This window comes from Xenopus laevis, chromosome 4L (genome assembly GCF_017654675.1).
Source record: "Xenopus laevis strain J_2021 chromosome 4L, Xenopus_laevis_v10.1, whole genome shotgun sequence".
In the NCBI taxonomy this organism is placed as follows: Eukaryota; Metazoa; Chordata; class Amphibia; order Anura; family Pipidae; genus Xenopus; species Xenopus laevis.
The window spans coordinates 135,076,639-135,104,427 of record NC_054377.1 but is presented as its reverse complement, the minus strand read 5'-3'; the positions used below and the strand labels follow the sequence as shown (position 1 = coordinate 135,104,427).

Here is a 27,789-nt window from a genome sequence, read left to right as displayed (position 1 = left end):
ACATACACACTTCATAACACTTAAAAAGATAACAAAACTGCCATCACATTCTACTTCACAGTCTACTGAAGAGCATTAGCTTCCATTGTAAGGGGTTATGCACACTCTACATTACTTTATTAGTTACACAGTCTATATAGTATTAATGCACACCCATACATCCATGCCACATTCATGCCGACACTAAGGGGCACATTTACCTAGGGTTGAATATCGAAGGTTAATTAACCCTCGATATTCGACCGTCGAAGTAAAATCCTTCGACTTCGAATATCGAAGTCGAAGGATTTACCGTTATTCCTATGATTGAACGATCGAAGGAATAATCCCTGAATCGAACGATTCGAAAGAAAATTGTTAGGAAGCCTATGGGGACCTTCCCCATAGGATAACATTGGCCTCGGTAGGTTTTAGGTGGCAAACTAGGGGGTCGAAGAATTTTTTAAAGAGACAGTACTTCGACTATCGAATAGTCGAATAGTGGAACGATTTTTAGTTCGAATCGTTCGATTCGAAGTCGAAGGTCGTAGTTGAAGGTCAAAGTAGCCCATTCGATGGTCGAAGTAGCCAAAAAGAAATTCGAAATTCAAACTATTTTTCCTAGTAAATGGGCCCCTAATTATCTATAATGACTTCTTATATGACACACCTTAATATTCACTCCATCATCTATAATTATACTAAAAGATAATTTTAAGGTCAACTACCCCATTGCTTTGGTGGATGTTGGAAGGAAACAACGACATGTAGGAGTTTTCATTATACCTTTTTTAAAGGCATGTGGATAAATGTAATAATGTACCTTTATTGCAAAAATATTAGTATGTAGGGCAGTGATTCCCAACCAGTTGCTAGTGAGTAACATGGTGCTCCCCAACCCCTTGGATGTTGCTCGCAGTGGCCTCAAAATATGCTTATTTTTGAATTCCTGGCTTGGGGGCAAATTTTGGTTTTATAAAAACCATGTGCAGAGTCTCCTGTAGGTTGCCAGTTCTCACTGGGGCTACCAAATAGCCAATCACAGCCATTATTTGGCACCACCCTGGAACTATTTTTATGCTTGTGTTTTTCCCTAACTCATTTTACATTTGAATGTGGCTCATGGATACCAAAAGTTGCTGACCCCCAATCTAAGGGGTCGCAAATGTATATAAAGGCTCAAGGCTACAGTATAACAAATCCCTCCCTGTATAACAGAAAGCTTTGGTCTCAAGCATTGTGAATACATGTAGACTTGATTTTTATGAATTAAAGTTCCAAAAAAAGCTAAGTAGACCATCATGACTGTAAGTAACTAAAAGCATCTGACATGATCTGATCAGATAAAATATGAAGGGATTTGGGGTGTAGAAGACAAGTTCTTATTAAGGAACCGAAGGTGACAGGCTGACAGTAAAGCAACGAGCAGGTCTCCTTATTCCATAAATTTAAGCAATGCTTCTCCAAGGTCATGCCACTAGGACAAATTCATCACTAGGGATTATATTTTATTGTTTAAAGAGTACTGTTTACTTAATGCAAAAATATCCTTTCCATCTTCTTAAAGGTAATATGATGTTTTCATATTACGTTGATGTCTGAGGTTACTGCTGACGGTTGGCTGGAACTTTTCCCTTTTAACGCAGGAGCAGAGGGAATATATTTTTGGTTTGCAATCAATATCATTAAACGGCTGCCGCCAGAAAGTGGTTCCAGAACGTGAAGGATGATGTTCAGGAGCTGGTTCAACAACCCTCTAATGAACTTATCTTATTTCGTGTCATACTATCTTAACTCCGCGGCAAAGACAATTTGTACAACCAGATTGTGCCTGAGAAGCGTTTGATCCTTGCCTTCAGTAATAATATCCGTCTTACTTAGCCATTTTACAATAAGGCACTTTGGCAAGGGAGCAGAAATCCTTGATGCTGCTATAATGTTACAATGTGTATTACAGTCGTATAATTTAGTTCACGGCACATTTGCAATTCAATCATTTGACTTCTTGCTTCCACTAGACGAACTATATTTAAACCTGGATTATAAGAGCTGTAAAACTCAATTCATCTGGATATGTAACTCTTTAGAAGCCTATTATACGAAGAATTATATGATTAGTTAGACTGCCATCAGACAGCTCAGATAAAAATTTGATCCCGACAAAGGAATAGAGCACTATTGTGACAGAGTCATTTCATCAAGTCTGTTGCGTGCAATTGATTACGTTAATGCTGAAAGTAGCTGGGTATAACATTGTGCAATAGCACACATTTAAACTAGAATATATCTTTTTTTTCTTTTGAATGTAACATTTGCGTGAAATGATTTTCCCCCATATCTGAACCTGCCCCCAAGACAAAGCTATACTGTATATATCATGGAATGTATCAAGCTATTCTAAAGCATATTGTGCTGAAATGAATGGTTCTGGTAAAGACATGCACTTATTTTGGCTTAGTAGCAGCTCAAACTCATAGTAACCACCTATGTACTGGGATTCTGGCTTTTTGTGGGACAGGGGTTCATCTGTGGGTCTGTTGCAGACACAGAATCATGATGTCTCTGGCTATAACTGGCTAAAAGATAGACTACAAAGAGTGGTGGTAAATGGAACATTTTCTAATTGGACCAGTGTTGTTAGTGGAGCACCGCAGGGCTCTGTACTAGGTCCTTTGCTTTTCAACTTGTTTATTAATGACCTGGAGGTGGGCATTAAAAGTACTGTTTCTATTTTTGCAGATGATACTAAATTGTGCAGAACTATAGGTTCCATGCAGGATGCTGCCACTTTGCAGAGGGATTTGTCTAAGTTGGGAAACTGGGCAGCAAACTGGAAAATGAGGTTCAATGTTGGTAAATGCAGGTTATGCACTTTGGCAAAAATAATATAAATGCAAGTTATACACTAAATGGCAGTGTGTTGGGAGTTTCCTTAAATGAGAAGGATCTAGGGGTCTTTGTAGATAACAAGTTGTCTAATTCTGAGCAGTGTCATTCTGTGGCCACTAAAGCAAATAAAGTTCTGTCTTGCATAAAAAAAGGCATTAACTCAAGAGATGAAAACATAATTATGTCTCTTTATAGGTCCCTGGTGAGGCCTCATCTGGAGTATGCAGTGCAGTTTTGGACTCCAGTCCTTAAGAGGGATATAAATGAGCTGGAGAGAGTGCAGAGACTAAGTGCAACTAAACTGGTTAGAGGGAGGGAAGACTTAAATTATGAGGGGAGACTGTCAAGGTTGGGGTTGTTTTCTCTGGAAAAAAGGCGCTTGCGAGGGGACATGATTACACTTTACAAGTACATTAGAGGACATTATAGACAAATAGCAGGGGACCTTTTTACCCATAAAGAGGATCACCGTACCAGAGGCCTCCCCTTTAGACTAGAAGAAAAGAACTTTCATTTGAAGCAACGTAGGGGGTTCTTCACAGTCAGGACAGTGAGGTTGTGGAATGCACTGCCGGGTGATGTTGTGATGGCTGATAATACAGTCCAGCTGATAATACAGTGGTCCAGCACACCTCTTACTTCTTCCTGGGTGCATCAACTCCCAAGCTGCCTCCAAGCCAGCCAAATTACTTTCTTGAATAACAGCATATGAAGCACACCATCCTCCGGCTTTGCCTTTAAAATTTTTATTACAGCAGAAAAGTAACACAAACTTTCAGGGAAAACCCCTTCCTCAGGTGCATTCTGTTCATGATTCAGTTAATGACTATAAGAATGGCTTGGATGATTTCTTGGACAGACATAATATCAAAGGCTATTGTGATACTAAACTCTATAGTTAATATAGGTATGGGTATATAGAATTTATGTGAAAGTAGGGAGGGTTGTGTGTATGGAGGCTGGGTTTTCATTTGGAGGGGTTGAACTTGATGGACTTTTTCTTTTTTCAACCCGATTTAACAGCATTGAGCGTATGCCATTCTGAGCTGAATTATAGATAACAATGAGTCGATGAAGGCCATATACAGTTGGAGGGCAAAATCAAATGGACAACATTACCATATATTGAGATAATTTTGGCCACTTTTGACCAAAAAGCTTAACATTCAAGTGTTTTATTAAAAATAGATCTCACACCCAGGCTTGTTGATAAATCTATTTGGACGACAGAACCACCTGACCTGCTCATTTGGATAACTGTCAAACCATCTAAGTAGCCACTAGTGTGTGCACCCAAAATGGCCATGATCTGCCTATCTGTATCTACTTTTAGATATTATACCTACTGATTTAAAATGAACTTCAAATTCATAATTTTGGGTGTTTCAGTAGGTTCAGAAACATTATTACAGTTGTTTCAATCTGTCGGCCCCGTAAGGGTCAGGCTTTTTTCTGAATACAAGTCAAAATAACTATTTGGAAACCAATGTTTTCGTTTTGTCTGTGATTTCTTCAAACACTGTTACACTTCATGAATCTGGTATGTGGTTATGGCCACTTTTACAATATTCTATATATGTTTGTGTTTACTTACATTGATATATAAACAAGGTGCATCAAAGACAGAATTAATGCATTCGTATAAATACATCTCGGGTGCTGGCTCCAAAAATGTGTAGAGGACCAAAAAATTTTGTGTCTCTTGAATAATAGCAGTGCGCTGGAAGCTGTCCAAAACCTGAAGGAAATTATCTTTGGGAGAAAGCAGAGTGCTAGTGGAGTCATACGTCTTGAAGAACCTCCCTCCTTCCCATCAATAAAGAAATTGTAGATGTAAAATCAAGTTGACTTTATATGATGGCAGCAGGGCTGCCATCAGTAGGGCACAGGGGGTACAAGTGTACTGGGCCCGGGCCTGACAGGGGGCCCGGCAGGGCTGAAGTTTTTGAAAGGGCCTGGCCCCCCATGACAGTGGCGAAGCCGTGCCTCCTTCCAAAGTCCCGACAGCCGAAATGCGGAAGTGCCAAAAGTTCCGAAGTCCCGAATAGCCGAAAAGACCCGAAGCCACGAAAATAGCCGAAGTCCCGATTTTTTTTATTACTTGTAAGGGGGGCCCTGGCGCCAATGCTTTTTTAAAAAAACTTTTATGGGGGGCCTTGGCGCCCATGTTTTTTTTTTTACTTATAGGGGGGCCCTGGTCCCCAATAGCTTTTTACCACTTGTGTGTGTGGGGGGGGTTACCTTTTTTAACGCTGATGTCTGTGTGGTCTTTTAACTGTGATGTGGAGTGGCCGGGATCAGGGGTGGGGCTTGGGGGCTGGGAAGGGCCCCGAAAATTTTGTTGTACAGGGCCCCGTGATTTCTAACGGTGGCCCTGGATGGCAGTACGAGGTTGGGGATACAGCAGAATTTAACAGAATACAGATCACATATAGGTAATGCCCACAGAGGAAGAAACTGTTTTTGCATGAACTAAAACTGTTATTATACCTGTATAGCACAATTGTACACAAATAAGTATATAGACAAAAAGGTTTCGGCTAGATACAAGTGGGTGCTTGTCCTTATGGTATAGAATATGGTCAATCAGCCTTCCTTGTTGTTGGCATTGGACAGGGCAACCACACCTATTCCTGCCCTTATAAAGATTTAAAAGCAACAACACAGAACTAAGGAAGAAGTAATTAAACCTTAGGGCAAATTTGGGTATAGGGTACAACTGCTAACTGCATATGACCCTGGACAATTCACTTGACAAACATCGACAAATATATTTCTGAAAATATAAGTTTCTTTGGGTCATTTAGACTAATATACAACCTCTTGCAAACCTTCTTTGGTCTAAAAGGCACATAAATGCTTTGCAGTTCACTGTACAGTAATGGGATCCTTTATCCGGAAACCCATTATCCAGAAAGCTCTGATTTCAAAAGACTCCATTTTAATATATATATTTTTTTTAAATGTTTCCTTTTTTTTTCTGTAATAATGAAACATTACCTTGTATTTTATCTCACGTGAGATATAATTAATCCTTATTGGAGGCCAAACCATCCTATTGGGTTTAATTTATATTTAAATAATTTAGTAGACTTAAGGCAGGGGCGCCCAAAAGGTAGATCAGGATCTACCAGTAGATCTTTAGCTGGTGATCAGTAGATCTCAAGACACTGTCAACAAACATCTTGCCTAAATCACCTCCTGTTTCATGCTTTTCATTCAGATATTTATTATGTTACGGTTACATAAGAAATAGTTGTTTGTTAAACATAGCAATATAAATTCTCTCATAACTCAATATAAAATGTAAGTAATATTTTCTATGGAATATAATTCTAACAATGCTCTATGCTAACAATCTAAACAGCTGTAAATACATAATTCTCATTATTCTAGAATTCAGAGTTTGATAGCCAACCCAAACTACAGGTGGACAATGAGTTAGAAACACAACTGGTCAAGCATAGTGATGGGCGAATTTGGGGCGTTTCGCCGAAAAATTAAGTTTGCTTGACTAGTGATGGGCGAATTTATTCGTCAGGCGCACATTCACAGCGAATTTGCCGCCGGTGAATACATTCGAAAAACCGTAGCGAACCACCGGCATCTGTTTTTTTGGACACTGGCACATTTTAACCGGCGAATGTGCACGAGCATCAAAAAATTTGCGAAATGGCGAAAAATTCGCGAATCTATTGTTTGATGCCGGAGTCCATTTTTTTGGATGCTGGCGCACATTCAGAAAAGATCTTCTTGCAGGCTGCAGGCCCATATTTAGGATTTACAAGTTCATAACATAGAGAAACGTTTGGTGGAAAGAGGAAGCGAGGAGGAAATGTCTCCTATACTCTAATGCTCTGAGAGGACCACAAACATTTAGCGTGTGCAGATTAAGCCTTCTATGGTATTCTTTGCCATCAAAGGGAGTCAAGGAAAGGTTGACTTTAATTCTTTATGGAAGTAATCTACGGGGTAAGACAGACTGAACGTTTGCGGGGATAAAGGAATCTGATCAGTTGCTTTTAATGAAATAAACAAACCACAAACAGGATGCAGGCACATTAAAAAAGCAACATTGACCTGGCAATGGAATGTGAACTGCAGTTCACATGAGCTGTGTCATACAAGCCCCTCTTCCCCATCTTGTTTTAACTGTTAAATCAGCACTGAATATTTGTGCTCCCCCTGAAAATAAATACAAGGCGAAGAGAATGAAAACACAGTCTGACTAAGCTTTTCTAATAGTCTAAACTTCCCCTCGGTGACCCCCAAAACATTACATGTGGTGTCTTCTATGGTTACACAGGTCTCCAGTTCCTGACTTGATTCCGCTTAGGCCAAGATCCTGAGTATAAAGAAACCCAGCTAACTAAAATAGCCACGGTATTTTCTATTTCATTGAAAGTGAGCCACACTGAAATATAAAAAGAGTTGGAGAGCAACATAAGCATGCAAAAAGTTCCTTAAAGGGGAACTATCACGATAGAAATTAAATTTTAGTATAAGCTTCCTCATAGTGAAGTAAGAAACGTTCTAAATACAATAAATTAAAAATTCTGCATTGTTTCTGAAATAATTCAGAATTTTATATTCACTGTTCCTCTCTCAGCATCTGTTTCTCTTCATTCTGTCTTCATGCAGCAGTTGGGTGTCAGATGAATGATCCAATATATCTTATAGGGGGGTTCCTTTCCTAGCAGATGAATTAGAGCTCACTCAAATAACTGATTCCAGTACAAACAAAATCTAACAAAATAACTGCCTTTTGCACAAATTCTGCATGTAGAGAGACATGATGTCTGGGGATTTTAATAGAGTGAGCTCTAATACATCTTCTAGGCAAAAGGAGCCCCCCTATAAGATATATTGGATCATTCATCTGACACCCAACTCCTGAATGAAGACAGAATGAGGAGAAGCAGATGCTGAGATAGGAATAGTGAAAATAAACTTGATTATTTCAGAAACAATGAAGAATGTTTTCCTCTTTAAGATTCCAATAAGGGCTGTGATTGGCTATTTATCTATATTTATATTAGCTATTCTCAGTCTATGGACTGGCAGTCAACAGGAGGCTCTGCTTATAAGAACTTGCCTCCAAGTCTGGAATTCAAAAATAAGCATCTGCTTTGAGGCCACTGGGAGCAACATCCAAGGGGTTGGAGAAAAACATGTTGCTCATGAGCCACTGGTTGGGGATCACTGCTATAGAGTGAGCAGGGTTGAATTTTAGTGGTTTGGGAGTGAAAATCTCTATTCCAAACCCAAGACGTAATATCTAGCATGCTGTAACAATATTACCTGTGCAGCGGGAACGCCCGCCGCGCTATCAGCGGGGACGCCTGCAGCGTGGTTCCTTGGCACCGGATCCAGCGCCATCTTGATTTCTAGATTTCTCTTAAAGGTACAAGCGCGCTGGCATGATTACGGCAGCGCGCATTGGCGCACGTTTTGGCGCGAAAATTTATTGTATTTAAGGCCCATTCTGACCCCCAGCCAGTGCCCATGATAGAACTTGTTTCTAGTGGTTTCCTGAGCCTTGTGCCTTGTTCCGTATCTTGTCTGTTTAATTACCCGTGTTTGACCCAGCCTGTTCCTAACTATTCTGCATTCTGTATCCTGACCCTTGCCTGCCTTCGACAACTCTTCCTGCTTTACCCCTTGATTGACAACCCGGTTTGACCCTTGCCTGCCTGACAATTCTTTTTATCTGCCTGCCTCGACCCAGCCTGTCTGATGATTCTCTTGCCTGCTCCATTTGTACCGTGACCTTCGGCCCAAAAGACTCTGCTAACAGTTGTGCCCCTTCGCCAGCCAGAACATCTCGCCTTGCACCTCTCGTTAAGTCCAGGTGGCACCCAAGTAAGCTGAGGGCTCCTCCCGAAGCCCAACGGTGGTCACACTACTGGTGAAGCCGAGCCGAGACCAGGGTGCTTGGCACTTGTTCTGGTATTGGGTGCCGATCGCGACACATGCTTTCTGGGCAAAACCGTCATGGCAGGGTCCCATTAAAAGTACTGTATTTATTTCTGTTTTGATAAAGCCCCATATATTGTAACTGGTATTTATTCATATAAATGTGAGCAGCAATGACTGCTCTGATGAGGTAACCTCATATAAAAAGTGCAATAAAAGAAATGGTGGAATAGTTTTTGAAGCCCTGCACAATGTATTGGTCAGTAAAGTGTCCCTTTAACCTGTACAGTATTGTATAAAAAACAGAATATATTTTCTCTTCCTGCTGATGTAAGCAATTATAAGTAATATTGCATAAAATGGAAAAATCAGTTCACCTTTTTTCAGCACAGGAGGCACATGTATCCATCTCCACATAACTCTCTCACTCAATGGGAAATATACTCTAAATGAAGTTAAAGTTGGGCTTCTATTGCAGTTTTTGCAGAATGCCTTATAGCTAGTGATGGGCGAATTCGCAAAACGACGCCGGCATAAAAAAGGGACGCCGGTGTCAAAAAACGAACGCCGGCTTAAAAAAAAAGACACCGGTGTCAAAAACAAGACGCCGGCGCCGTTTTGCAAATATTTCGCCATTTCGCAAATTTTGCGGCAAATTCGCTAATTTTTCGGTGAAGCGAAACAGCGCAAATTCGCCCATCACTACTTATAGCCCTTTCTTTCTATATGTTGGGCCCTAGATGTTGCTGACTACAGCTCCCAACATTCTTTACCAGAAGGATTCTCGAAATTGTAGTCCAGCAACATCATTGAATCCAGGGTTAAAAAAACAGGTCCTTTGTCAGTGAAATGTAAACTTCTTTTCCCACAGATAGGGACCCAAAAAAAGCTTAAGAAACTCTAATTTTGTCAATTTAAAGACTGCGGAAATTTGCTTTCATTTTATTATTCTATGAACATTCATTAGACCATTTCACAGCCAAAAATAATAGAGTAATGTACTCACTCGGTATCCTTATTTTAAATTTACCGCTTTGTCCAAAGCTTCCTTCAATTACACCATCTTCTCCGGTAGAGAGTTTGACCTTTAGCCTCACAAATAGTTGAATGTTGGTCAGGAACAGCCAATTATACTGTAATCGTCATTGACCTGTAAGACATATAAAGTAACATTGTTACTCTATACAGACCTAGAACACAATATTTTCAAAGCATTTCTATTTATATTCACTCCAGTTCCCTCTCTTACACCATATTTTTTTTTCTGTGGCCCTCACTTTAATGGGATCTGCTTAGAAATGCTAAAATGCACGGCACAATCTATTCCGGCAACAGCCTGTAGCTGTCAGGTCTTATTGATTAAAATTCAGCACAGCACTAGCCACAGTAATTGTCGCAGAACTGCACCCCTCAATGTACCATGCACTAATGTACTTGCAGCTATTTGTGTTCAGCCTCAGGTATATGCTGGTTTGTTGAATCATGAAGCTGCAAGGGAGCCCTGTAATTGAAGCCCACTCTATCAAGCATTAATAGCATGTATTATTATTGCTCTGTGCCAAAATAGCACCTATGTGTGATTTGTAGGATTACCCATGCGATTCAGGTCTTTGACTGATTCAGTCTTCCAGTTATTGGGCCAAATCTGGTTGTTAACAGCAAAAATTGGTAAAGTGGCATTAGAAGCATACACAAGTGTATAAAAAAAGTAAAAAAAAAATACATCTATATCTATAAAGGCAAATAATTAATTGTAACAATATAAGATAAATCCCTTCGGAAATGTTAGACTCACATCTTAAAGGGCAATTCACCTTCATTAGCAAAACTGTAATAACAAATTTTGTAAAATGAACATGGTAATTAGGGGGTGTGGCCACAAAAGGGGCGTGGTCACAAAAAAATTCACCGCGCTACGCACTCCAACTTTTTTGTCCTTCTTTTTATTTCCAAAATGTTGGGAGGTATATATATATATATATATATATATATATATATATATATATATATATATATATATATATATAAATGCTTTGGGTGTCCGCACTCGATCTCCAGTAGAGCAGAGGTGCACAATCAATGTTCATAATATGCAGTAGTAATAGATCAGCACACTCATTGTAGAAGTGAATAAAGTGTTTTTATTGGTAACACAGCATAACAGGATAACAATGCTGTGTTACCAATAAAAACACTTTATTCACTTCTACAATGAGTGTGCTGATCTATTACTACTGTAAATATATATATATATATATATATATATATATATATATATATATATATATATATATATATATATATATATAAATATATATCAACAACATTTCAGAAGCCTTATGCCTTTTGTGCCAAGGTGCACTTAATCAGAGGCTATGGGGCAAATTCATTAACGTCCGAAATTCACCAGCGATGGCTTCGCTCACAGTCAACACTTCATTAGGAGTAGATTTGCCAGGACAACGCTAATTCACTAAAATCTGAAGTTGCGTCCAGGGCTATGAGCCCTAGTGAAGTTGTGCTAGCGTTACTGCGGCAAGCAAAGCGAAGTTTCGCTAGCGTTGGCTAATTTGTATATGGCAGGCAGTTAAAGTTGAATGGACGTATATGTTGCAGCCAATACATTACATTACACAAGCCCAGGGAACCTTAATAAAATAAAATAGAATTGTTATATTGCCCTACACATGAGCCCAGTGTATAGTTTATGTGCCATATGTTAGGAAATGTAGGGGGGAAGCCAGTTACCCCAGAAAAAATTTACGATCTTTTGCAGCCTATCACCCTGAAAAATGAGAAGTCACCAGCGTTTTTTGGGACTTTTTTTTTGAGGAATCCCTATCTACTCTATTGCACTTCGCCTGGTCTGAGGTGGTGAAGGCGAAGTGCGAAGTAGTGCTAGAGTCCATCTCCTTCTCTAGTAAAGTTACACCGGCGACCGTTAGTAAATCGGTGCACCGAAATGAAGTCACGCTGGCAAATTTTCACCAGCGTTAGTGACTAGCGAAGTAGCGCTAGAGTCTATCTCCTTCGCTAGCGAAATTACGCCAGCGACCGTTAGTAACCCGCAATTTGACCCACATGTTCACATTATATTACCCGCAATAGACCAACTAACTTTCCCATCACCGGAAGTGACGTCGCTCTGGTGCCGAATCTTCCCAAAAAAATAAAATAAACTGGAAGAACCACCAGAGTAGGTGGGAGACACCCTTGTGCCCTGAGGCCAATAATCACATCTTTGTAGTGTGATCATACATGGAGCAAATTCATTACCCAAAGCTATCTTGCCCAACCACATATCCATGGAAAAGGTTGTCTTTTCTTTCTATTTGAAGTCTAACAGCTGTCAACATAGGTCATACATGGGCAATTTAAAAGCTAAACTGAAGAGACTAATCGTAGAATATAACAAATCTTTGTTGCTCTAATGGAATAATGGAAGAACAAATAAAAACAATTGGATGTACCTGCCAGGTAGCAAATCCAAGCAAAACATATCATTCCAAACATTCAGCAGAAAGATGCCCAGAAATAAAGCAGATGTTCCTAATTTGGGTCTTTGGCAGAATTCTGGTTCTGTACTTAATGCATATACATATACTGCTATTTTTAGATCTGGCAGAATAACGTTCACTTTCGATGTTTATTTTAAGGACTTTTGTACGGCTTTTGTCTTCGCATTCCCACATTGGCTCATAATTATGTTCAGCATTAAGATTGCCTTATATGTCCAATTTCCCTAAATGCGATAAAGGCAAATTATGTAAAGTTTAACATTTACCCTAAAATTAGTGAAGCATAATAAAAATTTTAATAATTTGTTGTTTGCCTTTGCTCAGCCCTTTTGTTTTGTAGAATGAGTCAGATCCTACTTTGAATACATGACTTTGCCCACTGTATCTCCAGGAAGCTGTTGAAGGTAAAGTGATTGTTGGTGATGCACTGGGACAAAGCAGAGAGGGCATCTGCAGCCCTGGAACCTCTATTTACAAGGAAATGCTTTGAAACAATGTTCTTGGTTAAAGGAGAAGCAACGCTTAACTAAAGAATTAGCTAGAATTTTGTATATTATGTTTTGTGCTTCTGTACCAGCCCAAGGCAACCACAGCCCTTTAGCAGTAAAGATCTGTGTCTCCAAAGATGCCCCAGTAGCTCCCCATCTTCTTTTCTGCTGATTCGCTCTTTTGAAAAATGGATTTCAGTGCAGAATTCTGCTGGAGAAGCACTATTAACTGATTTTGAAAATAAAAACATTTTCCCATGACAGTATCCCTTTAAACTTAGCTCTACCCTATTATTGAACAGTTATGGAATTTCTTTTTTTAAATCCAATACAGGTATGGGACCTGTTGTCCAGAAAACTCTGAGAGGCGGTCTCCCATAGACTCCGTTTTATCCAAATAATCCAAATTTTAAAAAAAATATTACCCTTTTCTCTGTACTAATAAAACAGTAACTTGTACTTGATCCCAGCTAAGATATAATTATTCCTTATTGGAAGCAAAACCAGCCTATTGGGTTTATTTAATGTTTAAATGATTTTCTACTAGTCTCAAGGTATGACAATGCAAATTACGTTATCCAGAAAACCCCCAGGTCCCAAGCATTCTGGATAGCAGGTCCCATACCTGTATCAGAATTACAGGAAGGCTCTCTGACATAAAGTCCATTGTAAAATATCATTTTACAGTTTTTAAAGGTATTTCCTTTTTCTTTGCAATAAGAAGTTTTTCAGTGTAATTTGAATAACATTTTTTGGCCCAAATATTTGAGTCTTAAAAACACAAGCTGTAATGTATTTGAAATCCCTTTTTTTCCCCTGTGATCTCAAATTTTAATAAATGTACTTTACTCATATGGCACCAACATAGGCAACAATGTAAGAATAAAGTTGATTATTTATATCAGTCTGTGCACCAGTGTAGTTTACAATACAAAGTATGCTACATGCCAAAAGTACATAGACACCTTTATAAAGCAGTGAATCACCCTTCATCATCTGGCAGTTTGACAGACAAATCTGGGGTTGGCAAGTGCCAGGAAAAGTTGTTGGCATACACAGTAGAATGGTAGAATAATGGTATAGGGCTGTTATTCATGGTTTGGTTTAGGCCCCTAATTCTAGTGAAATGGAATTACGTAAGTGGAATTTGTTTTAACGGTATAGGGTTGAGGTTTGCGCGGTCACTCAAATCTGTATGATAAAAGCTGCACTGCTGGTTTTTGTGGATCCACCTGTCCACTGTGTTCAAATATAAGTTTTTTTAAAAGGTAGAGTGCGCTATCGATTACTGATAGATTAATTCCCAGGGACCTGTATAGGGAGACAATATATAGAGTAGTATGTCCAGAAAAGAACCTTTACAGATTTTCTATGGAACTACTCACAGATTTGGTGTTTTGAATGAACGTATATCGTCTCCGATGTGTTCCTGCAATACAGAGGCTTCAAATGGTGTTATATCGTAAGGGCTGCCGGTATCACCCTGCGAGATGTTTTCCACTTACCGGATCGTGGTGAGAAGGGGACTTAGAGTGTAGCGTGTGTTCCTCAAGGTGCCCTGTCGTCCAGGGTTGCGCTTCCTTGTTGGCGAACAGAAAGTATTATCGCCTATTCAGAGCGACTGCTAGACCGGATATTTGCGGCGTCTCTCCACGTATGTTGGCGTTCGTGCCGTTCTTGGATTTCTCCGCTTTGCAGGTTCAGTGGTCCAGAATGTTTGGGGACAAACTTTTCGGCAAAGGTATAAGGGTTAATTTCAGATAAATTTTATTTAGTTAGTTCTAGCCCAACGCGTTTCATATCTCCTGATACTTCCTCAGGGGCATCACACGTGTATTAACACGTCACAAGTTAAATAGAGGTTTAAACACATTAGCCTAATTGGCAATTAGCTAATTGCTAACATTCCCTTATAGTTAAAAACGATCACAGTTAATTTACAGTCAATAAATAGATTAAAATTGACAATGAAAAACAAGTAGTTAATACATGATTAAATAGGTAGCAATTGATCGAATTCGTATAAAACTTATTCCATTAAAAAACATTTTAAATCAATTTCTATATTCAGGCCTTTTGGAGTTAATTTATCTGAAATTAACCCTTATACCTTTGCCGAAAAGTTTGTCCCCAAACATTCTGGACCACTGAACCTGCAAAGCGGAGAAATCCAAGAACGGCACGAACGCCAACATACGTGGAGAGACGCCGCAAATATCCGGTCTAGCAGTCGCTCTGAATAGGCGATAATACTTTCTGTTCGCCAACAAGGAAGCGCAACCCTGGACGACAGGGCACCTTGAGGAACACACGCTACACTCTAAGTCCCCTTCTCACCACGATCCGGTAAGTGGAAAACATCTCGCAGGGTGATACCGGCAGCCCTTACGATATAACACCATTTGAAGCCTCTGTATTGCAGGAACACATCGGAGACGATATACGTTCATTCAAAACACCAAATCTGTGAGTAGTTCCATAGAAAATCTGTAAAGGTTCTTTTCTGGACATACTACTCTATATATTGTCTCCCTATACAGGTCCCTGGGAATTAATCTATCAGTAATCGATAGCGCACTCTACCTTTTAAAAAAACTTATATTTGAATTTGTTTTAACGTTTGTTATGATTGCGATGTTTCTTATTTTAACACATTTTGGACTATTGATCTTTTGTTCAGCAACTCTCCAGTTTTGGAATTTCAGCAGCTAGTTGCTGGGGTCCATAACAACAACCCTAACAACATGTCAGTGGTTTGAATGAGAGACTGGAATATGATAGGCGACTGAATACAAACAGGTATGGGATCCGTTATATAGAATGTTTGGGAAATGGCATTTTCCAGATAAGGGATCTTTCCATAATTTAGATCACCATCATGTAAACATTAAGGGGCCCTTTTACTAAGCTCGAGTGAAGGAATAGAGGAAAAAAACTTCGAATTTCGAATGTTTTTTTTGGCTACTTCGACCATCAAATTGGCTACTTCGACCTTCGACTACGACCTTCGAATCGAACGATTCGAACTAAAAATCGTTCGAATATTCGACCATTCGATAATCGAAGTACTGTCTCTTTAAAAAAAACTTCGACCCCCTAGTTCGCCACCTAAAACCTACCGAGGCCAATGTTAGCCTATGCGGAAGGTCCCCATAAACTTTCCAAGGTTTTTCTGATCGAAGGATGATCCTTCGATCGATGGATTAAAATCCTGCGAATCGTTTGATTCGATCGAATGAATTGCGCTAAATCCTTCGACTTCGATATTCGAAGTTGAAGGATTTTAATTCGGCAGTCGAATATCGAGGGTAAATTAACCCTCGATATTCGACCCTAGGTAACTGTGCCCCTAAATAAACCCAATAGGACTGTTCTGCCTTGAATAATGATTAATTACATCTTAGTTGGGATCAACTAAAAGGTACTGTTTTATTATTACAGAGAAAAAGAAAATCCACCATCTCAGACCCGTCGAGGTCCTGTATAAGTCAGTGGGAGATGTTCCTATTCCAGTTTGAAGATATCATGGTTTGTGCTGGGTATATCCAAATAATCTGATAAATTTGGGGTTTTCAGGCAACCGATTTGGGGAAAAAGTGTGACAAAATCATGATTCGAATATGAATAACTCCCTAGTCAAATTTGACAGTTTCTAAAAACTCAAAAATTCAAATTTTTAATTTTCAATTTCGACCCTTGATAAATCTGCCCCTTAGAGGCCCATTTATCAAGTCAAATTTAAATTCATGTGAATTTTTTTAATTCGAATATACTCACAATTCAACTGGGAGGTTATTTAAGAGAAAAATTGGAATGTCTAATATTCGATCTAATGCTTCTGACCCGAAAATTTGAATCGTATTTGATTCGTACAAATGGAGTTTTTATCTGAAAAAAAAAACTCAAATGTCAGAAAAGTTATAAACAACTCCAAATGGCTCAAAGGACCTCTGCCATTGACTTGTACGTGAACTCGGTGGGTTTTAGGTGGAGAATAGTTGAATTAGGACTGTTTCCATGGTCGAGATGTGATAAATCTCATATTCAAACAGGGGGATTAAAATTTTAATGTGCAAATCTTGATTTACTATTCGAACCTTGATAAGTCTGCCCCTTAAAGGGGTTATTCACCTTCCAAACACTTTTTTCAGCTCAGTTCTTTTTAGATTGTTCCCCAGAAATAAAGACTTTTTTCAATTACTTTCCATTATTTATTTATTACTGTTTTTTTCCAAAATCTAAGTTTAAAGTTGAATGTTCGTGTCTCTGGTGTTAGAGTCAGCTCAGTAATTCGGGTGCAGACTCTAAACTGTTACAATTTGCTCCATTAGTTGATACATTTCTCAGCAGCATCTCTGGAGTATCAGCAACTACTGTTCTAACAGCTGCCTGTAATGAAACCCAGAGATTCTGCTCAGCAGTGGCAATGATAAGAAATGTATCAACTTAATGTATCCATTTAGAACAGTTTACAGGGTCGGCGACCCCCCTCCCAGGGCTGCTTCGGAAGGTGAGAAATTACACTTTACACTTCAATATTAGAAATACAGTCACACATAGAAAATAGAAAGTCATTGGAAAAAGTCGTTATTTCTGGTGATCTGTCTGAAAACAACTAGTTGTTTGAAGGTGAACCACCCCTTTATTACATCTGGGGTAAATGCAGAATTCTGAACGCAATGCATTTTGGGCCAGTTAGAATATCTGGCACTATTTATTAAGGTTAAACTGAATCAACTCATGGAAGGGGAGAGGGGGATCAGCCACATAAAAAGCTTTTTCCACGAGACCTGGAATTAAAATGATGCCCTTTGACAGGAGGTGAAAATTTCAATGATATCAATAAATGACTGTGCAATAAAAAAAAGACATTTGAAAATCCACTGGGAGCTCATAAATGTGATAAGTCAATACATTTTACTTTTATTCCTGCCCGATGACTCTTTATTAGGCGTTTGCACACAGCATTACTATTTATTTGCCTGCCTTCAGCCCCGATACCACTTAGCAAGCCAGCAGCACTGAGCCAGAACAAAACAAAGCTGGAAGCAGACTTCAAAGCAGGTGAAATATTTATCCTGGCGTCTGCTAGGGGACATGTAAACCCAAACCTGAAAGCACATTGAAGCGCACCTTTTTCCTGACGTTTTCAAGTAATTCCTGGGTTTTCTAGAAAGAAATCGTTCACCTTTGCATCTGCAAATACACCCCAGAATTATTACATCAAATCATTAAAATCATTTCCTCTCCAAATCTTTGAAACATTAATCATGATCTAAGCAACATAAGGGGTCCTTAACCCGAAAACATTTTGTTTGCAATAATAATAATAAAAAAAAAAAACATTGAAGCAACTTTCCAATATACATTCTTTAAAGATTTTCTATTGGTTTAAATGTATTATTTGTAATTAAAAACAGAATTTGTTTATTCCTTTCTATTATTCTTAGTTCTGACTTCAGGATAATTCATTTCTTCTCCAGGTTAATCTGTTTTTTTTCAGGAGTCAGAACCAGTAGTGTAGAGAATATAAACTGCCTTGTTTTAACAGCAAGTACATTTACAAGACCATATATATATGACTATGTGTGTGTAGATATATATATATATATATATATATATATATATATATATATATATATATATATATATATATATATGCTTTGGACATGGGATTTTCCGGATATGATATCTGTCAAAGAAAAAAAATCAATCAATAAATAAATAAATAATATAAATAAAACCAATAGGATTGTTTTGCCTCCATGATGTATTTCTACAGGATAGTTACAATATCATAGTAACCTCTGTAAATTTTGTGTAAAAGTGTTGCCACTAGTGATGGGCAAATGTATTCGCCAGGCGCGAATTTGCAGCGAATTTCCACCAGCACTGAAGAAATTAGTTAATTTCTTAATTTGTCTCTTCCCAGCTTTCAAATGGGAGGGTCACTGACCCCATCTAAAAACAAATGCTCTGTAAGGCTACAAATGTATTGTTATCGCTACTTTTTATTAATCATCTTTCTATTCAGGCCTCTCCTATTCATATTCCCGTCTCTTATACAAATCAATGCATGGTTGCTAGGGGAATTTGGACCTTAGTAATTAGATTGCTGAAATTGCAAACTGGAGAAATTCTGGATAAAAGCTAAATAACTAGCGATGCACCGAATCCAGTATTCAGTTCGGGGTTTGGCCAGGATTCTACCTTTTTCATCAGGATTTGTCCGAATGCTTGTGCCTGGCTGAAAAGCATATGCAAATTAGGGGCAGGAAGGAAAATCATGTGAATTTTTGTCAGAAAGTAATTAAATAAAAACATTTTCCTCCCTTAATTTGCATATGCAAATTAGGATTAGGATTCGGATCAGGATTTGGCTGAATCTTTACAAAGCATTTGGGGATTCAGGGATTCGGCCGAATCCCAAACAGTGGATTTGGTGCATCCCTATAAATATCTCAAAAACTTACAAATAATAAAAAAATTAAGACCAATTGCAAATTGTCTCAGAAAATCACTCTCTACATCATACTAGAAGTTAACGCAAAGGTGAACAATCCCTTTCATTTTAATCAAATGGAAAAGACATGTAGCTACTCAATACAGGGTCTAGTAACTGAGACGTAAAGTGCGAGGGCATCCATAGGGCTACAGATGCTTCATTATTAAATGCTTATTGTTGCCAGAATGCCCTGCCAAACCGAAAAAAAGCCAAGGACATATTCTGAATAGCTGGAGACTTGGCACACCTTTGCTTCTGTTCTCATAATTAGATTGTACTCAAGTCTCTGCTTGTAAAGTGCTCATAAACCTGCTCTAGTCTCCGGGGTTCTGCTTGCCCTCCCGCTGACTGTCCGTAAATCAATAAATAATGCGGAACCCCAGATAAGGGCACTGAGGTACTTGGCTTCCCCTCAGCAGTCAGCAGATAACGACATGGCAAAGCCGCACTATTAGTTACAGGGCCCAAGTGGGCTCATAACCCAGGGACGGAGGGGTTTTACTGCTTTTGAGCGAACTGCAGTAAATTAACAGCAGGAACATATAAAAATGACTCAGCATTCGTGTATTTAGCAGATCATAAAGATTCTTTTATAAGGGGGATATTCCACTATGTTCAAAACCAAAAAAACTCAAATGCTGACAACGGATTTTCGGATATTTGAAGCCGCGTGACTCTGTAGAGCTTGATTCGTCTTGCAATAGGGAATAAGCAGCAACTACCCATCCATCTTCATTGAGTTTATTAAACATATAAATAAGTGCCTTAATGATATTTTACTAATTCCGCATACCTTCCAACTGTCGCGGGACAGTGCTGATTTTGCCAGCTCAACCCACAGTCCCAGATTGTTACTGAAATGCCCCGACTTTCTCTTTGAATCTCCTGCACTTAACAGCCAGAAAAAGTTTTTAAAACTTAATTGGCTTTTGCCAGAGAGCCCCGAATATGTCGCAGGTGCACTTTTGTAACAATTTAAGATAAACGAAGAAACAATTGTCACAATTTAAGATTTGCAGGTCTCGGTGAAACTGACTTGCAGCTTAAAAGTAGGAATGCACCGAATCCACTATTTTGGATTTGGCCGAACCCCCAAATCCTTTGCGAAAGATTCGTCCGAATACCAAACTGAATCTGCATATGCAAATTAGGGGTGGAAGGGGAAACATTTTTTACTTCCTTGTTTTGTGACAAAAAGTCACGCGATTTCCCTCCCTGTCCCTAATTTGCATATTCAAATAAAGGTGACCATACACGGAGAGATCCGCTCGTTTGGCAATGTCGCCAAACGAGTGGATCTCTCTCCGATATGCCCACCTTGAGGTGGGCAATATCGGGCTGATCCGATCGTGGGCCCTAGGGCCCAACGATCGGATCCCAACGAATGGAAACGGGCGGTCAGATCTTTTTAGTCCCATCCGATCGAGATCTGGCCGACTTTCGGCAAGATTTCGATTGGGGAAGCCCGTCGGGGGGCCCCATACACGGGCCAATAAGCTGCCGACTCGGTCTGTTGGCAGCTTTTATCGGCCCGTGTATGGCCACCTTTAGGATTCGGTTGGCCAGAAGGATCCTGCTGAAAAAGGCCGAATCCTGAAACAAATCCTGGATTCGGTGTATCCCTACTTAAAAGACAATTCACCTTCATTAGCAAAACTGTAATAACACTTAAATATAACACTGAATGTGTTCAAACTTTCACAAGCTGACACATGTTGTAAAATTAACATGGTAATTAGGGGGTGTGGTCACAAAAATGGGCGTGGTCAAAACTTTTTGTCCCTCTTTCTATTTCCAAAATGTTGGGAGGTATGTTTCCATTATAGCTAGCAGTTAAGTTACTCACCAACAACAGGTTCATACTATACGAATCTCTAAAAATTTGTGGTTTTCCTATTTTTCTTAAAGGGGGTTGTTCTCCTTCAAACACTTTTTCAGTTCAGTTGGTTTCAGACAGTTGACCAGAAATAAAGACTTTTCCATAAAAGTGCGTGACAATTTTTTAACGCACGGCATTTGTTTTCTACCATTGGAGTGTATGGGGCGTCATTTTCAAATCGAAACATGGCAAAAATTTGGCTCATGACTATTATTAACATCTTCAAATAGTTCAAGGGACTTCTGTCATTGACTTCTACATGAACTCAGCAGGTTTCAGGTAGAGAATAATCGAATTAGAACTGTTTCCAGGGTCGAGATGTGATAAATCTTACATTCAGATTCAAGTTGGTGGTTTTAAATTCGAATTTGTGAGTTTTGACCACAAAAAAAAGTTTCAAAAACTTGTGTTTACCATTCAAACCTTAGTAAATCTGCCCCATAGCTGATACTTTTCTGAATTTCATTAAAGGCAACTGTTTTGAATTGATACAACAGTTGCTAATATTCCAAAGATACTGCTGAGAAATGTATCAAATAAATGTATCAACTAATGGAGCAAATTGAAAGTTCAGAATCTGCACCTGAATTACTGAGCTGCCAGACTGAAACACCAACAAACAATAAACTTTAAACTTCAATTCTGGGAAAATGGTAAAAAATAAAAGATGGAAAGTGATTGAAAAAAAAAATTCATCCTTTTTTCACTATTTTTTTTTCAGATTTTCCACCCAAAACCTTTTTTTTTTGCCCGAATACTCGTAAAACTTTGGGGTATTGCACGAAACCCAGCGCACATCAAAAAATTATTGGGACTTCTCCCATAGACATATGCAACCTTGACAGGTCTGAGATGCCGGATTTTCTGATTCGGACTTTTCCATCCTCGGGGTTTAATAAATTCCAAAAACGTTGTGGTTTTTAAAAGTATGAAGAACAAAAAAAACACACATTTTTCATGATTTTTGCATTTGGAGTTTAGTAAATAACTGCCCTAAAGCAATATATGGTCTTACCAGCTCCACCTGGCCTTCCTTGTGCTTCAGTTTATAGACTTTTAGACTGGGAAGAAAGCTTTCAGAATACTTTTTCACTTCTACGCCTTCCAGCAAGACACCGTGAAACGCAAGTCTACAGGTGTTGGAATGGATGTCGGTGTCTAACTTGGACCCAATCACAAGACACAACTTGGGGTATGTCACAGGCGTTTTTCGAATTCTAATAGGGCCCAAAGCTGTTTAGGTACAGCTTCTTCTCCCTGGTGGTTGTCCACTTTGTCCTGCTCTGAGTTCTTGGAATCTTTGGTAATGTAGCCATTCTGGTACAGATACTCCTTCCCAAAATCAAACACATTTGCTGGTAATTCTTCACTGAAATTTGCAGGAGGGAGGCTAAAGAAAGTTACTTTAGCCATGATGGTTTCATGGCTGACCGTTATGTGAAACTTGGCCTTGGTCTGCAGGGATCCTTTACTCACAGATATTACAGCTGCATGAATAGTGTGCAAAGATTCTGGGGCACATACAAATCCCCTTTGCAGCAGTTTAGGTTTAAACTGAGTCACGCAAATCCCCAGACGATCTCCTTGCACAGCCCGACTGACCGGCTTGTGAAACATCTGCATGATCTTCACCTTCTTGGTTACCTGTTTGAACAAAGAAATTATATTAACGAGAGATGGTTCAGAAATAGAAAGTCTATCTCGAAAACCAATGAGTATTTGGCAAATGGTATAGGGGTGGTTCACCTTTAAGTCAACCAAGTTGGAGAAAGTACTGCTCCAGCAGAATTCTGCACTGAAATCCATTTCTCAAAAGAGCAAACATATTTTTTTTTATATTTAATTTTAAAATCTGACATGTCAGTTCCCAGCTGCCCCCAGTCATGTGACTTGTGCTCTGACTTTGATGAAACTCCCAATTTAGAAAAAAACAGGAGTGTTATACAGGAAAATAAATAACTCAACTGAATAAAACTGTTGAAAAAACTCAAATACCTGAAATTTACAAAGTCCAAAAAAATAAAAACTCGCAAAAAACTTGAATTGAATAAACAGATTCAATTCACCTAGGACGACGCAAGCTTTTATATGCTGAAGTTTAGCATTTTGTAGCTTAATAAATAGTTGATTTCAAGTTATAGTTTGAGTTTGTGAGTTTTAGCACACAAAAAAAGCTTTAATCGCTGTAAAAACTCAAACTAGAACGTTGATAAATCAGTTCTAAAATTATACCTCCTTTACATAATGAACAGTGAGAAGCATGTAGCATTATACAGTTATGTTTTCATACTTCTTGGATCGTACTTCTGTATATACAGTATTCCTTAAATATATTAGCCAGTGGAAGATTTCATACATCCTGCTGCTGGGGTAGTGAGAACGATTGAAATAGGAAGTACAGTACAGGTATGGGACCTAATATCAAGAATGCTCGGGACCTGGGGTTTTCTGGATAATGGATCTTTCTGTAATTCTGATCTTCATTCATTAAGGGGGTTATTAATCAAAAGTTGAATTTTAGAGTTATGTGAGCTTTTTTTAGACCTCGAATAAACTCACAACACAAAACTAGAATGTAAAAAACCTGAATCAGCAAGTTTGGGGTTAACAACCCGAATACTCGAATTGATCTGCCCCTAAGTCTACTAGAAAATAATATAAACATAAAATAAACCCAATAGGCTGGTTTTGCCTCCAATGGGGATTAATTATGTCTTAGTTTGGATCAAGTACAAGCTACTGTTTTATTATTAAACAAAATTTGTCTTATTTGGATAAAATGGATTGTATGGGAGACATAGACACAAATATAGTTACCAGCTTGCACACCCAGCTTTCTGGATAACGGGTTTCCAGAGATTATATCCCATACCTGTATTCTTTTTCAGTTGCCTTTGAATTAAAAGGGGTGGTTCACCTTCAAACAACTAGTTGTTTTTAGAAAGATCAGCAGAAATAATGACTTTCTCCAATGACCTTCTATTTTCTATGTGTGACCAATTTCTAATATTGAAGTGTAAAGTCTAATTTTTCACGTTCTGAAGCAGCACTGGGAGGGGGGTCGCCAACCCGTTAAACTGTTCTAAATTGATACAGTTAGTTGATACATTTCTTATCTTTGTCCCTGCTGAGCAGAATCTCTGGGTTTCATTACAGGCAGCTGTTAAAATTGATACAATAGTTGCTAATACTCCAGAGATCCTGCTGAGAAATGGATCAAATAAATGTTGCAAAATTGTAACAGTTTAGAGTCTGCGTGGAACCAATTTATTAGTAACTTATCCGCAACCCTTTTTACAATCCGCTGACCATCAAGAAACAGGAAGTGACATCATTAGAAGTAGGCATGATCAGAAAAAAATGAATAAAACAGGAAGTGCTGTCATTGTAAACCGGAAGTGACATCTTTAGAAGTAGGCATGATCAGAAAAAAAGGAGTAAAACTCTCTATTGAGAAGACCCATGACCCGACCCACAAATCCGGAGAACCGCAGACCTGCATCTATATCCACTCCAGAAACTTCTATCTGCAATCCGCGGGTACCCGACCCGCTGCAGGACTCAACATGAACATTCAACTTTAAACTTAAATTTTGGAAAAACAGTAAAAAATAAATAAAGGAAAGTAATTGAAAAAAGTCTTTATTTCTGGGGAACAATCTAAAAACGGAATTGAAAAATGTGTTTGTAAGGTGAACAACCCCTTTAACACAAATGACTGGTGCTTTTTACAAACGGCAGCCTGTTTGCACTTACATGCTTGCATAAATAAGGATGGAATCTATTTTCTCTGAAATGCTCTACAGAAAGAACTTGCAGGCCCAAGTGGTGTTACATTGCAGCTCCGGGCAATCATCAATTTGACAAAGCATCTTTGTAAAGAAACTGACCTGCTGCACTGTCTGGGAGACTCGGGTCCCTTAAAGACATTATAAAAGATTTATGCCATGTATCAGCCAGCAGAGCACAACATGCAAGTAGAGACAGTGACTATGTGGTGGGTACAATTACAAAAGATCCCTGGTAGATAAGATAGATAAATGTCTCTCTACTAAACACAGCCACTGGCACCGGCTCGTGGGTTAAACACTGGCGCTTCGTGCCCCTTTGCCGGGGCCGCTTAGTACGAAGGAACTTTTTATAAATGAAATCAGCACTTCTGGGATCAATGCTGGGAAACCACAATCAATATCAAGCGTTTTTCAGTGTCCCCGTCTGTTACAGAGAAGCTGCATGTGTTTTCTCAGACATTATTAGAGTAATTCATTTAATTTGTCTGTTTGAAACATTATCATGTTGCACGGGAACAGTGGGAATTTTAAGAATATCGATAATTTGCCTCTAATTGGTTCCTAAGGGCCATTTGTGACCGCATTTGCGGCTACGGGAAAAAAAGTGCAACAGTTGCATGAATCTGTGCTGTATTTCTCCCACCTCCTGGTTCAAATTGTGTGTAAGTACGGCTATTGATGCAGGGTAATAAGGTGGCAATAGCTACAAGGTTCCCACAGTGGCCTCTATCAATAGACGCATCATTAGACGCAGCACAACTGCACTTAGAATGACAACCCAACTCCAAAGATTTTTAGTCCAGTTACTTCCGATTTTGAGTCCAATTACTCCAGTTACTTCCGAGTTTAAAAGCATCGGCTGCAACTGCAACAGATGCATCGTCACCTCAGACATGAAATAAAATTGGAATGGGGGGTGCTGCATTGTGGGTAAAAAAAAACATGGTGACTTGCCCCAAAATTGCACTGCACTTAACTGTACATGATTCTCCTATTTTAGACATTGAGAAATCATATTTTAGAAAAAAAAAAGTAAATATAAAAAAACAACATTTAGGGGCAGATTTATCAAGGGTCGAAGTGAATTAGAGAGAATTTTCGAAGTTAAGAAATTCGAAGTAAGTTTTTTGGATACTACGACTTTGAATTCGATTCGAAGTAAAAATGGGCAGCCAAGTTTGGGAGTTTTACTTTGAAAGCAGCAAGTAAGTTGCAGGTAAAACTTAGTCCCTTTGTAAAATGTATAATTAAACCATAGAATTCTTAATGAATCAGATGAAAATTGAGCATAGGATTGGCCAGATTTGGGATGACTGTGACTGAGTTGGCCAGCTTAAATATATTGCAATATATGGACAAACAGTCCCTGTTTTGTTTAAAGGGTAAGGCATTTTTCAGTAGCAGTATGCACAAAATTTCTCTGTCTTAAATATATTGATAATGGGTTGAGTGCAGAGGAATCTTGTAGTTGACTATATATATATATATACTTCCAATAGAAAAGCGCTAGTTTTGTGAGTTTTTGTTCAACTTAACTTTTATTTTTGTATTCTATTGGGTGTACTATGAATTTTAAGAGCCTATCTTCCCAACATCACATTTTTCTAATTCTAAATTGAGAGTTTCTATATTCTGAGGCAATTTGTAATTGGTTTCTTTTTTTATTATTTGTGGTTTAAAGGATAAGGCATTTTTCAGTAGCAGTATGCACAAAATGTCTCTGTCTTAAATATATTGATAATGGGTTGAGTGCAGAGGAATCTTGTATTTGTCTATATGTATTTTGTGGTCACACCCTCATTGCACCCCCGCCTAATGGTTTTAAAAACTAGTGGTGAGCACAACTTTCCCTTGTGTGTATATATATATATATATATATATATATATATATATATATATATATATATATATATATATATATATGTATGGGTGTGTGTTTGTGTGTGTGTTTGTGTGTGTGTTTGTGTGTGTATTAAATAAGTAGGGGAGGATTATCTCAAGATTGCTGAAGAAGCACTTAATGCAAACTAAATCCTCATTCCCTGCAACAGCAAAGCCTTAAAAGTGGACCTACACATAAAAAGCTGCATAATAAAAGTTCTTTACAAATTAAACATGGAACTCAAATTCTTTTTTTCATTAAAAATTCCAAACCTGTACAAAAGGTGTTTAAATATCTGAGCTGTCAATCAAATATTATCTGCCCGACCTCTATGTCTGAGTCAATTACTTTCGCTTTCCATTCAGCAATGCCACATGTCCCTGCTCTCCTCACATTTCCCCTTCCCTCCTCACACTCTATTATTGTCTAGAGCACTGCACATGGGCATTAGGGCCCCATTGTAGTAAATACACAAGATTTTGGGGTGATACACAGCTTGTCTTAAAAAACAGTGTCCACAAAATGGCCCCTGCCTGCTAGCTGTGATTGTGTAATTCCAAGACATTTAAATAATACATTTAGGGGCAGAATTATCAAGGGTCAAAGTGAATTTGTGGGAATTTTCGAAGTAAAAAAATTCGAAATTCGAAGTAATACTCCGACCATCGAATAGGATACTATGACTTTGATTCAAAGTAAAATAGTTTGAATATTCGACCATTCGATAATCAAAGTACTGTCTTTAATTTCAATACTTCGCCAAACTTAACCTGCCGAAGTGCTATGTTAGCCTATGGGGACCTTCTAGAGCAGTTTTCTACGTTTTTTGAAGTCGAAGAAAAATTGATCGATTGAAAAATCATTCGAACGATTTTACTTCAACCGCAAATGGCCAAATTCGATATTCGAAGTGGAAGTAATTCAATTCGATGGTCGAATTTC

At 38.6% G+C, this 27,789-nt stretch overlaps 1 pseudogene; it reads right to left on the bottom strand.

Annotated features, from left to right (window-relative positions):
- Window positions 1-27,789, bottom strand: part of LOC108713583 — a 185,664-nt pseudogene that overhangs the window by 79,791 nt on the left and 78,084 nt on the right.